Source organism: Peromyscus eremicus, chromosome 2 (assembly GCF_949786415.1).
Source record: "Peromyscus eremicus chromosome 2, PerEre_H2_v1, whole genome shotgun sequence".
Lineage (NCBI taxonomy): Eukaryota > Metazoa > Chordata > Mammalia > Rodentia > Cricetidae > Peromyscus > Peromyscus eremicus.
In genome coordinates, this window is record NC_081417.1 from 107,436,121 (window position 1) to 107,449,601 (window position 13,481).

The window sequence follows — 13,481 nt, forward strand, 5'->3', positions numbered from 1 at the left end:
GGAGTTACTAAGAAGGCAAAGGCTGCCTTATTGTAGAAGCAAAAGATAGTTGAAGCTTGTGTGCCAAAATACTACTAAGACTGTTTCTTGGTGGCAAGAAGATTGGTGAGAAACCTCAGATCTGGGCTGTAGATGCTCAGGTTATATACTCATGGAATACCCAGAAAGTCGAGATTTCTATCATCCATAGTTTCTTCACTATTAGTGATACAAAAATGGTGGACAGCAACTGGGCCTTCTAATCTACACAATCTACTACCATCTACTTAGAGATCTTACATTTAGAATACTCATTCCCCAGTCTGACTCCTGACTTTAGATGCCAAATCAGCAAAAATGGGTGACTTTACATGTACTTCTGACCAAATGGCTATGAATTAGTATTGTGAAACAGCTCTGTGTAGATTCAATAAACTTCCTTGAATTACTCAAAGAAACCAGAAAAACATTTCCCTGCACTTTTAGAAAAATTACTGGCCATTACAAATTACACAGATGAAGATATTTGTTAAGATATGTGCAAAGATGAATGAACTTCCATGTTACCTCTGAGAACATTGCTCTTCAGCATCATATACTTGGAATTTCCCAAATCCTACCCATTGGGATTATTATGAAGACCCTTACAGAGGTATAAATGAAGCAGAGAAAACCATACTGAAATATGAATAGACAATGTTCAAAGATTAAGTGGAGAAAGAAAGCAAGACCTGTCTGTTGAGATTCTTTTTTGGCTCTGCACAACATCTCAACCTCCCAGAAAGTAACATGGACCCTTCTGAAATAAAAATCTTATACCGTCTTCATAGCCAGTTTTAGTGACCTGCTTTGGGATTTGGAAATTTTAGATTTTGTGGTTTGTCTTGGGAAGAGAGTCATGAGCAAAAAGCCATAGATGAAAACACGTATAAAATCTGACATGTTGATTCCACAGGTATTTGACCTGAGTACATAGATTCAGAACTGACTATGAATTCTGAAAATTTCAAAGTCCAAAGGAGTTTTCAAAGATTCAGTTCAATTTAGGGCATGCCTTGTTTGAAATAAATGCAAGAAAAATAAAGGTAAATACTGAATAAGTAGGATGGACAGTGGATTCTGGGAAAAGTTCAAGGATGGAAGATTCCATATGGGAACAGTCTTTATACACACTGCATAAAGATGATTTTCTGCAGTGCTCTCCAAGTTAACATTTCTTACAAAAAAATTGAGAGACTATTTCTGATGTCAGGAGAGCAGTATTTGTGTCACAGTCCTGAATGGTCAACATCCATGTCAAGTGGCTCCATTTGTTCTAGCTACTTACACAAGTAGATCCTTATGGTGGGGACAAACATGTGAGCAAGTAGTCACATCTCCAGACAAGAGACAAACAAAAAGTAATGTAAGACAATCATACAATCCTCCATGTGTGTCAGGGACCCCAGAATCTCCCACTAAGTCTTTACAAGTCCACCTGCAGAAAGCACTTTTTTATATGTATCATTGTAGGTTACTACCCAGATTCAAATCATGGATGGTGATAAATTTGTAATGAAGAATTTGTTATTAAATATATGATTTGTGTATTACATACCAATTATGTTAACTATATCATAGTTATACTTCAAAAACATTTAAGGGGAAAATAAATAATCTGTGATATTCTTCGTCTACTTATTAAGCCAGAGATAGAATGTCATGGTTTATTGTTGGCTAGCCTTGTTATCAGCACATAGTAGGCTATTTTTAAGTACAAAATGTATTCACCTATATGTATGTCTATGAGTCATATTTAAGTAAAAATTATGTCCTTTAACTAATCTCTACAAGCATATTCATCATTAAAGATAATTGGATTTAAGTGAATTATACTGAATGTCCTCACATATATTATTTTTATTCATATACAGTTCTGAACATCCAGAATAGGGCCAGGTTTCCTCCTTTCTATCAATGGACTGATTGCCAACTCTGATTGAGAAACTTTTAATGAGGCATCCTGTACAAATTCGTAGCTCATGTGTAAGTGCACGAGAGACTGTCTGTCATTCAGGAGACATGTTAGGTCTGCACTGTACACATGCATCAAAATATGGAAGAAGTTAAAAAAGTAGTAGGGATCCAGGCAGGAGACAGGTTCTTCAATTTATATTTTTAGCATGCATGTAGGCCTCTAAGAATGAATTTTCCTCTAGCTCACATGCTGTTCTTTCTTACTTGTTGAGGTCTGTACTGAACTTGAATTTAACCTGGTGCAAGTAGAAACAATTATTAAAAGTCATATTAATCATCTTCCTCCATTATTAAGGAATCATATTTTATCTCTTTAACATTCACAGTCTTTGTGAACTGGAAATATACTGTGTTATATAATTATACACAGACATTATTTTCTTAGTGTAGTCAAAATAAAGTTTATTTTGCAAGCTTTTGTTAAAGGACATTTAGATTTTTATTTTATTTTTCCTGATTATGAAGAACATAGTGATAGAAGCCTATATATTTTTTCAAATGTTCTATGGTCATTCTTTCTAAATATTAAGGTAAACATTACTATAGACTTTTAAAATGTAAACTAATTAATGATTACCTATAAATGAAAATAATATAAAAATCTGAATTATTATTTTTGTTAATCTAATGCATCTTTCATTTTAAAAATCATGAAAAAATAGGTTATTTTCAATTATTCTCATAAATAATGCTGCAAGAGACATCTTTGTCATCATTTTATATGAGTTTCATGCTTATTTTTTTCTACTAGATGTAACATGTTTGTCTCAGCATGAAGTTGCAATTTTATTGACTTTCAAAACAGAAAAATGATTGTGCAAATTAACATACCCTCTAAAAGTATATGTGGTTATATATTTATATAGGACAGAGAAAATGGCACTTGATTGTCTAAGAACCATTACTTATTTCCATCTCAGACTAATATCAATCATTCTCCTGCCTCTTTCCTCTGTTGTACATTTTCACAGTTGTATTGTTCTTCCCTTAACCAATAAATGCAAGCCAGGCTTCAGGAAGTCCTCTAGCTGATCTCCTCTGCCTGTATGTCCTCCTTAGTCCCTTATATTCTGCCCGACTCTTACATGTTTTTGATTCTTTGATTAAGTTAAATTTCAATGTGAAATGATCTATAAAATATCTAAATCTAAAGATCTAACATGATTTGTGACCTAAAGTGATATAAGTACTTTCTCTTTATAATGACCCTTTCCTAGTTCACCATGATTCACAAATGTAAGAGTACAGCTATGATAATTTGTCCATATTCTGGTTCAATCCAAGGTTTATAATCAATTAAAGCTGGGAGAGTTTGCCACTTCTATTTACTGCCGCTGTTTCAGATTTTAGTACTCTGCTAGAAAACCAGAAGGGCTATGTGAATATCTGTAATTATACTTGCCTTTTAAGGCTTATCAATAAATTATATAATTAAGGAGTATCTAAATGAGACCTTTTTAACAATGACCATTTTACTAACAGGGCAGTGTCCTTCCATTTCCCTTTTTTTCTTTTAATTTTTATTGATTCTTTATGGATTTCACATCATGGATTACAATCCCACTTATCTCCCCATCTCCTCACATCTGCCCTCTGCCCTTGCATCCCCAACCCCAAACAAACCAAATTTAAAAGAAAAAATGTAAAACAAACAAAACAAAAACATTTTTTTTAAAAAAAAAAGAAGAGTCTTGTCATGGAAGCTGTAGTGTGGCCTGTTGAGACACACAGTTTTCCCTTTAGTCTATTTATCTTTTCTTACAAATGTTCATTGCTGGGAGTCATTCATCTGACTCAAAGGCTGAGGTCTCTTACACCACTGATAACAGACTCTCACTGGAACTCCTCTTGGATGTCCTTTTGTTTTCCTGTGTCATGGAGATCCTGCTGTTTTGGGTCTGCAGGTTTGTCTCCTTCACATGCTCCAAGTTCATAGATTTCGGTAGGTGTTGGGGTGGGCTAACTCATAGCCTTTGTTCTGGGCCTGGGTGGTAGCTGGTCAGCTCACTAGCTTTCCCTCATTATCACCACCTGAGTGAGCTCTCCTACACTGCCTCTGCTAGCTCACATGATGCAGCCTACAGCAAGGATTCAGCCCAGTTCTCCTGCTCTTGGACTCTCATATCCAGGTTCCTTTCACCCGCATCACCCAGGTCAGCTCTACTGTTTTTCCCATGCCAGGGGCAGGGACCTCTCTCCTGATTGCTATAGGGGGAATAAGAAGGATCAGCTCTCTTGCTCTTATGTCTCAGGGCTGGCTCACTTGGATTTTTGACAACAGGGTCAACCTATTGTGCTGCCCAGACAGGAAGTCCAAATATTAGTACTGTATAATAAAAACATGTTTCCCTCCCCAAACTTGCATATATTAGTTAACAATTATTTAGGCTTGGAAGAGTGTTCAATAAATAAAGTGCTTGCTGCGCCAGCGTGAAGACCAGAGTTTGACCACTGGAACTCACGTAAAATGCCAGGGATGGTGACACAATCCTATGTCTTGGAAAGAAGATCGCTAGTCTTCACTGGCCAACCAGCCTGCCTAGTCTAATTGACTAATTCAAGTAAGTAAGAAAATCTCTCTCGAGAAAAGAAAGAGAAAAATAGATTCATGGCATCTGAAGAATGACACCAGAGGTTGATCTCTGGCTTCCACAGTCATGTACACACATATTCACCTACACATAAGATTGCACAGACACATACATGCACACACAAATAAATTCAAAAGAAACTACTCAACTATTTATTTAAATATTTCTAGTGCATGAAATAGTTATATATCGGGCATTATTTGTTCTAAAACTTTATATTTGCAAACTTTAAGTGGGAATCCAAATTTGTAGACTGAAAGAGAAAAGAAGCATACACAAGCAAATAGCTTTCTACCAAATGCAGAGGTAATAAAAAGATGCAAGTCAAAATATAAAACAAATTCTCAATGGGCCTAACAACTGGTTCCAAGTAACAGGAGGGCATCTGCACATGCGGTTCATTCCATCTGCTCATGGTAGAAGAATGTGGTAGTATTGTGTTCCCCAAAATATTGTGTACCCTAATAAACTTATCTAGGGTCAGAGACAGAACAGCCACTAGATACAAAGGCTAGAAAATGGTGGCACTCACACCTTTAATCCTAGCATTCCAAAGGCAGAAATCTATCTGTTCAAGGATACAGCCAAGCATGGTGACTCATGCCTTTAATCCCAGAAAGCCAGACTTTAATCCCAGGGAGTGATGGTAGAAAGCAGAAAGGTATATAAGGCGTGAGGACCAGAAACTAGAAACATATGGCTGGTTAAGCATTTGGCTGGTTAAGCTTTTAGGTTTTGAACAGCACAGTTCAACTGAGAGCCATTGGGATATGAGGACACAGAGGCTTCCAGTCTGAGGAAACAAGATCAGCTGAAAAGTTGACCAGGTGAGGTTAGCTGTGGCTTGTTCTGTTTCTCTGATCTTCCAGTTCACCCCAATACCTGGCCTGGGTTTGTTTTATTAATAAAAACTTTTAAGATTCCTGCTACAGAAGAACATAAATTTTGTTTGAAATTTTCTGCTTATTTCCTATATTAATTTTTTAAACCTTCAAATCTCCTTTCATTCTTGTCTTCCTTTTTAGTGCCTTTGCTCCTTCTTCCTTTCCTTTTGCCACTGAGTTTTCACTGTGGCCTAGATCAGCTCCCCAAACAGTACCTTCCATGAGAAATCCAAGCAGGAAATGAAAATGCTTCATCAATTAAATAAACATTTTCCAACATAATTTAAGAGGAAGCATTATACTCATAGCAATACTGAAATTTTCACTCTTTTCTGGACTCTAAGCAAAATACAGATATACTTGTCTATACATTTCACAGTATTTTCAGGCACACAATCATTAGTGTTGTTATCAATGCAATTATTGTGATTTTAATGAGTTTAATTTATTTCCCCTAAAGTTTTCTTGCGCCTTCATAATTATCACACAGTGCTAGGAAATGGGACAAGTTATCAAAGGCAGTTCATTAAAGACAGTCTTTATTAAAGCATTCTTAGTGTCCAAATAATTAATTTAGAACCATAATTTATTTATCCCTTCATATATCCCTAAGAGTCACAGTTAACAACTAAAGATTTTGATAGTTATTCTTTCCACAGATCTCAGGCACCATTTGTGTCGCTTTCTTTCTTTTTTCTCTCATTTCCCGTCTTTCACCTGAAAAAGACACAATCATGGATTTTAACAAAGTACTGTCGCGCTCCCTCAGTAGCTAGAGTCACCTTGAAGTGGCCTTTGCAGAGGTCCTTTTTGCTTCTCTTTCTCTGGCTCCTCTGATTTCAGATCAGCTTCACAGGAAGTACACATCTACTTTTAATGACGGGTTCAGGATGTTTTGATGAATGTCTGTCCCCTAGCCCTGATTGACACCAGCAGGCTGTGGAGGATGACAAATTGTCAGACAACAGATCAATCTGTTTTCTCCATTAAGTAATGAGTAATGAAAGGGCAGAGCATGGGGGTGGGGGTGGGCTTTCTGTGATACCTGGAGGCCCGCAAAAGATATTTGTAAATCAAACATGTTAGCAGTCTGTGTGCGCTTATTATACATGCAGAACTGTGTGTGTTTGAGTGATGAGAATCGAATACTCAACAGATACCTTCAACAATGAAACAAGGAATAAAAATGATGGGGAGAGATGTGTTGAACAAGCTGTGAATGTAAAACATTGTTTCCCTTGAGGATGAAGAGACTGTGTTGTGTAGAGAGATGAGAATGTTTTTTAAAAGCTTGATATTAGATACTTGAAAGTAAGGAACCTATTAATTATTAGTTATTTAGCATGACTTTTGTTTAATCAAGAGGAGTTATTTTTAATAAAACTTTGACGAAATGTTTACTTCCAAGCATATTTCACTGATGTTGTACCTGGGAATTATCAAGACATACATATTTCACTTTAATTTGTCAGCTTAAAATTTCAAACAAAAAGAAACCTACACTAAGTCTGCAGCTTTTCAAGAGGTGTTTTCTATTGTTTTGCAGAACCAATAAGTTAGAATTCAAGTATCAGCTTTAGTTTTTATGTGTGACTGAAATAAAACATTCACTTTAGAAGCCTGGAACTTCCTAAAGAAACATGCTAATATAAGACAATTAAGTGACATTTTAACTTCCCTTTGAAGATGTGCACATGCAGTGAGTGACTTTAAACAGAGATTCTTAAAAATTAATAATAAAGGCAAAAGGATTTTAATATTTGAGGGATAAGATGATTTATTCAGAGGGACTAATTCCAGGCTGGACCATGATAATTGGTGTTTTTCTCTTATCTCCTGCTTTCGTTCAAGCTTTTTCGTTTACTCTGTTTGAATCAAACACTTATATATGCATAAAGACAATAAAAGTATTTTAATAATTTTTGTAAAAATATTTTTTCTTTATATTTGCAGTAGAGATAAAGGAATTATTAAACCAATGCTTAAAATTTCCCAACTAAATGTTAATGGTACAACTTAGGTGATCAGTACTTGCAGGAAAAACATGGTTTCTACTACAAAAATGAATTTGTAATTATAGTTTCATTGCATTAAGCTAACTTGAAATGAGTAAAGAACAATGACTGTTTAATGTCCAAATTCTATTAATAGTTTTATCCTTAGATTATGGGGCTAGACATTGTTACTTTTTTCAATGCAAACCTTAAATTATCAGTTAGAACACAGTTCATCTAGTCCAATATCCTGCACTCTATAGGAATTTTCCTTCTGCATTTTTTTTTGTGTAATTCCATTGAAGCATCTCTATGATCCAAGGCACATTTACAGTTCTCAGGTACTCCCATTAGTTTATAGAGCTGTTGCATGTTCACAGCAAACTACAAGTACTGATTTGAGCTTTGTTTGCTGAAAGTCCTAATGTCTTTTTCAAGAAAAACTAGAATAGTAGTATATATGATATTATGTTGCCATTAATAAAAGAAACACAAAAGATGTCATATATATAAATGATTTGAAAAAGAACATCTTGCCAAATAAACTGGCAGAAACTAGGTACTCATTACATAATATATAAGCTTTACTTTCATATTAGGATATAACATGGATATGATGATTCAGAAATAATAACATTATTTAGAACAAGGTAAATCTAAATGTCTTTATTCCCGACAACCACCTTCCATAAAAAGACTAATAATAGTGTTTCCTATGTCATCTAAAGTCAAGCCATATTATATCCTCAGAACCAGAGGTTGGCTAAGTATTGAAGATAATTAATTTAATATCAAACCAATCAACTGCTCAGGAGATCCCCCAGGGGTGTTCAGCTCTCTAAGGATTTCAATCCATAAGAAACAAAGGTGAACTATGGTAAAATACTTTCCACTTTACATAGGAAATATACTTGAAATTTCTCAGTAGAACCTTTCTCTTCCAACACATAGCACAACTGGGCTTTGGTAGTGCTTGCCTTTCATCCTAGCACTTGGGAGGCAGAGACAGTCAGATCTCTGTGAGTTTGAGGCCAGCCTGGTCTACAGAGAGAAGTCCAGGGCAGGCTCCAAAACTGTACAGAAAAGCCCTGTCTAGAAAAACCAAACCCAACCAAATCAAACCAAACCCAGAATAGACACAATCATCCCACCACTTCTGTGTCTAAGAAAAGAGTCAGCTTTAAAGTATTCAGCACCAGAGTATTGAAGAGCAGCTGGAAAGAGTCAACAGTGAAGAAAAAAGAGGTGTTCTAATACAACATTTCCTGTTATGGTGCCAACAAAACAAACTTTAAGCTTTGAGCTGGAAGAGGAAGACTTCCTTCCAAGAAGCTTCTCATGAAGTTGCAAGTCCTGTTTGAAAAAAAAAAAAAAAGGGGGGGGGGTGCAGTTGTCATGTTTAGTAGTGGTGAAATGTTTTATTATTTAATTAGACTAGACATTTAGTTATTTAATTAAGCAAGTAATTGGTGACTGGCTGTAAGAATTCCTATTGCTTTGAAGTGGTTGGGGACAAGATGGTTCTGCCAGAGTTTTCATCCAAGAATGGAGAAGTGCTCCATCTGACTAAAACTTTTGGGAAATATGCACACAAAATAAGTGGCAATTAGTAACAATATGCAATTTGTGTTACTGTTGTTTATTCAGTAAATATCTTCCCGATGTGGTGGTTATTTTTCTAAACACTGGGGATATGACAACAAATGTGACAATTAATCTTTCCTTAACTGTAAAGAGAGTTTTCAGTCTAGATGTAGGGAAAAGAGTAAGAAGATTGGAACACCATCGTGTGCTGGTGAAGCCAGTGAAGTGCTACAGGAGCTGTGATGATGAGTACCAGGTGAACCTAACTTGAACCCTGGAAATGAGGAAATGGATGCCGAATTTAATTGTGTCTCTGTAGAGTTGAAAGATAAATAGACCTCAGTCTGATGGGCCTGGTGAGAAAGCATGTTGCAAGCAGAAAAGGACTAGATCTGAGGAAGGAGTCTGAATCATGAAAGACAAGAAGCTGAGTGGGAGTTTTGATTCTATAGAAAACAGAAGGTTCAAAATTCCTCTAGAGCTAATTAAAAAATAGACTGGAGAAATGATCCTGACATTGGAAGTTTTAGAAAAGATGCTAATAAAACATAATTTCATTTTATGGCAACTGGATGTTATTTAAGGGCTTTCAACAGGAAATAACTTGACATATAAACACATTGTTTTCTGAAAATTCAGGTTGGACCTTTCGAGAATAAGCTAGATAAGACATGGAGGAAATTGTTTTAAAGGAACAGAGACAAAGACATACACATTTTAATAATTTCAACATGCAGGACACAGCTATAAATGTGATAACAGCCTTGATCTACTTCCCTGGAATTAAAGAAACTTCACTTAATCCTTCTTTACCAACATGCAATTTTTTTCTTTGGCTTCTTATAGGACAGCAGAGTTGTGTAGGTGCAAGTGCATTCCCTGTGACCCAGATATTCCCTATGAGCAAGAGAATACGGACATAAAAATGAAAATAAAATCTTTAACTCCAGAATCTGGACCACACTATTACAGCCTGCCGTGCTTCCCAGCCAAATATAAAGAGAAGCTACATCATTCTCCTAAGGCTAAGTATACACATATCAATTTCAAATAGATGAATGCCAATTTCATTAAGATTAAGATGACTTGCTTTTAATACCCAAAGACTTTTGAATTATTTCACATTTTATAGGCACAAACTAAAAAAATATAGTGAGTCTTCTTCTGCAGTTGCAGAATTATTTCCTTTCATCTGTTAGAATGGCCATGTATTTGTTTTGGTACAAGTCCACAACAAATAGCTCTTTACCAATATTTATCTTGGCAGTCTTCAAGGCCATTCTTACTTCCTTCTAGTTCTGAGATCTACATGTTTCAGATTCCTCCAACAGCAGCATTATAATGTAGGCCTGTGCAAGAGAATGATGTATCATGGTAATTCTAATGCTGTTATTTCTGTATGATTTAGATTGTAATTCTAAAGCATTATTTAGATATAACACCAAAGCTATCTCTGAGGAAAGTTTGTTCACTCCAGCAGGGAAGGCATAGTCCTGTTTTGTGCATGAATTATTAAGTACATACTTAAAAGGTTGCAGCCCTTTTAATTTGGAAAACCTTATAGTTTTATTTGATGAAAATGAGAAATGACTGAATTCCTACAGCTTTCAAGGCCAAGAAAGACAAAAGAAAAGGAAACACAGATTGTAAACTTAGCTAAGACCTGAGCTGTGTCCCAATTAAAAGGAAACAATGCTGGCAATGGTTTGACCCAGCTAACAAATAAGCTCTGCTTTATGGAAAGGAGTGTAAACAGGAAGGTGTTTCTTCAATGAGGACTGAGAAACACACCACTTTAATTTTAAAAATCTTTGCTTCAAGTACTCATGCACAGCTGGGCATGTGGTTTAAATAAATAACTTCATGAAATGTGTTTGCTTGCATTAAGAGGGAAACATTTCAGGTCCATATATTTTGGTATTTACTGTTTGATTCCAGCAACATTTCTTTAATAATAGCTTAACGAGATATGGAGTAAAGCCTATACTCATCACCTGTCTAGTATAAGGGCATGGGATAATCGTCACAGCTTTCTAAGTCTCTTTTATTCAGAACAAGAATAAAAAGTCTATTATGTCAATAAATTTAAATAAAAATTTAGAACATTGCATCTGTAAGTAAACAGTTTTTAGTGTCAAAGGCTGAGCATCTCTGAGGCACATAGGATAAAGGATCATGTCATACCCCTTTTTATTGAAAATTTTGTAAAGATTTGGCAAAGTTTAAAAATAGAAAGAAAAGTCACTGCATGTTCTCCAATCAAATTTAAAATGATTAGAACTATGCAACTTAATTTCTATATGTTGCATACATGCATAAACCTATAGTTCTGTCATAAAACTATTTGAAACATGTTTGTAGATTAAACAACACTTCAGCAAATAAAACAATACTTCAACATACTTCCCTATTGAAAAGATCTTTCCCTTAGTGTGAGGTATACATACCTCAATAAAAAAGTTGCTAAATGTATATAGCCTAAAGAAATAGCTCCTCAATATACAAATTGTCTTAATTACTCTTATTTTTCCAAACTGAACAAAGAGTCATATATTTTCTTTTTAGTTAATACATTTAATTTTTATATGAGTTTCAGATTATCACACGATTTTATATCAGTCCATTTGTGAACTTGAGGCTGAATAACTTGTAACAGAGATCTCTTTCAAACAAACTAGATTCTGATAATTCCAAACACAGATGACAGTGTCTAACCTTTAATAGGTTCTTTCCATATGCAAAAGCTGAATGACAAGGACAAATAAATTAGTGAAAGCTGTAGCCTCCTAAGGCAGAGGAGACCATACTGCTTCCTGAAGGCCTTTCCATGAGGTCCTTAATGGACTGATGGAAGTGGAGCTCACAAACACCTCCAAACCTTCACCACATCCAAATACAGTTACAATGGGTGTTAGGATCTGATATTGAGGAAAACATTGAACTAGAGTAGTTCTCAATAACATACATTTATAAAAGGTTGGTCTCAACGTATATTCTGATGAAACGAAGTTCTTTTAACATTGTTTACTAAATGCATTGCTTCTTAATGAAGCCCAGAAGTCACAGAAGGCCATGCTTCTGGGTTTTCTGATTGCTGCTGCTTCTATTCAATATGTAACTGACAAACCTTATTTCCTATAAACAGAAAATGGTGACTAAACCCTTGATTATACCTAAGATAAAGTTTTTGTTTGTTTGTTTGTTTTGTTTTTTTCACAAGACTACATCTTAGCCAGGCCTGATCCTAACTACATGGCAGGCTGAGGCAGGGCAAAAACAAAGAAACACCTTGAGGTCAGACTGAACCAAACAGTGAGTTCAAAGCTAAAGTGAACAATCTGAAAGAGTAAAAAGAAATCTGAGACATAACCCAGGCATCGAGCACTTGCTTTCCATGTGCAAGACATTGAGTTCAATATCCAAAACTAAAGAAGAAAGAAAGGCGGGGAGAAGAAAGCAGCTTTGATGAGAGTCTTCTGGGTTGCACCCCATCAGGAGACATCAAGTTGTCATAATGTTTATGAAGTTAAGGTTGATTACTTGGTCAAAGTGATCATCTGAAGATTTCCTCATTTGCAGATATCTAATTTTCTCTAGAAGGTTTATTGATTATCACTGAGGTTATATGGTGTGATCTTTTTCATATGTTCTTTTAAATTAATAACTTTCAATGTGTGCACATAGCTTGCTGGAAACAGTTTAAGCCATACTGAAGGTCACATGACAGGTGGTGTCACAACAGAAAGATGAGAGTACATCTTAAAGCAGGAAGTCAGGAAGCCAGCCCCACTTCAGTGCAGGCTTGCTTTTACAATGAACCGCACTGGTGAGTGTGCAGGGGTCCTAGGAGAGGTACTTTAAGCTCTTACCAGGTTGTGTTCCATAGTTAACTAAGGACTTATCATGAAATTATATCTTTCATCTCTGCCACATGAGTACCAAGCTTTCAACATATGAACCCTTAGCACACGCACTCAGATTCAGATTAAAACAACTGGTTTGAGGTCTCCAGAAAGTTATCTGATAACTCTATAAATAATCAACCCAGGAATAATCAGTTCCTCCATTCATTCACAAGCCATAAGACAGAAATCTATAATAAATTACAGAAAAATGTGATCAATAGATGAGGACTATGATGAATAATGCACAAAGAAAAAATATTGCCTAAAGATTAGTGAACTAAATATGAATGGGCTATATTCTTTGGCACAATGTTTAATAGTAAGAGATTCTTCCTTTTTTAACCCTTCACTCTATCTAAAACTATCCTGTAATTATATGTCATTTAGAAAATTTGGTACTAAATTTCCCATATTATGGTTTATTATATTAGAGACTGGGTGTGTTCTTAATCAACATCAGCATAATATTGCTAGGAGCCTTAACTCCAGACAGCTTCATTGACCTGGAATGCATGTGTGAAGTTGATG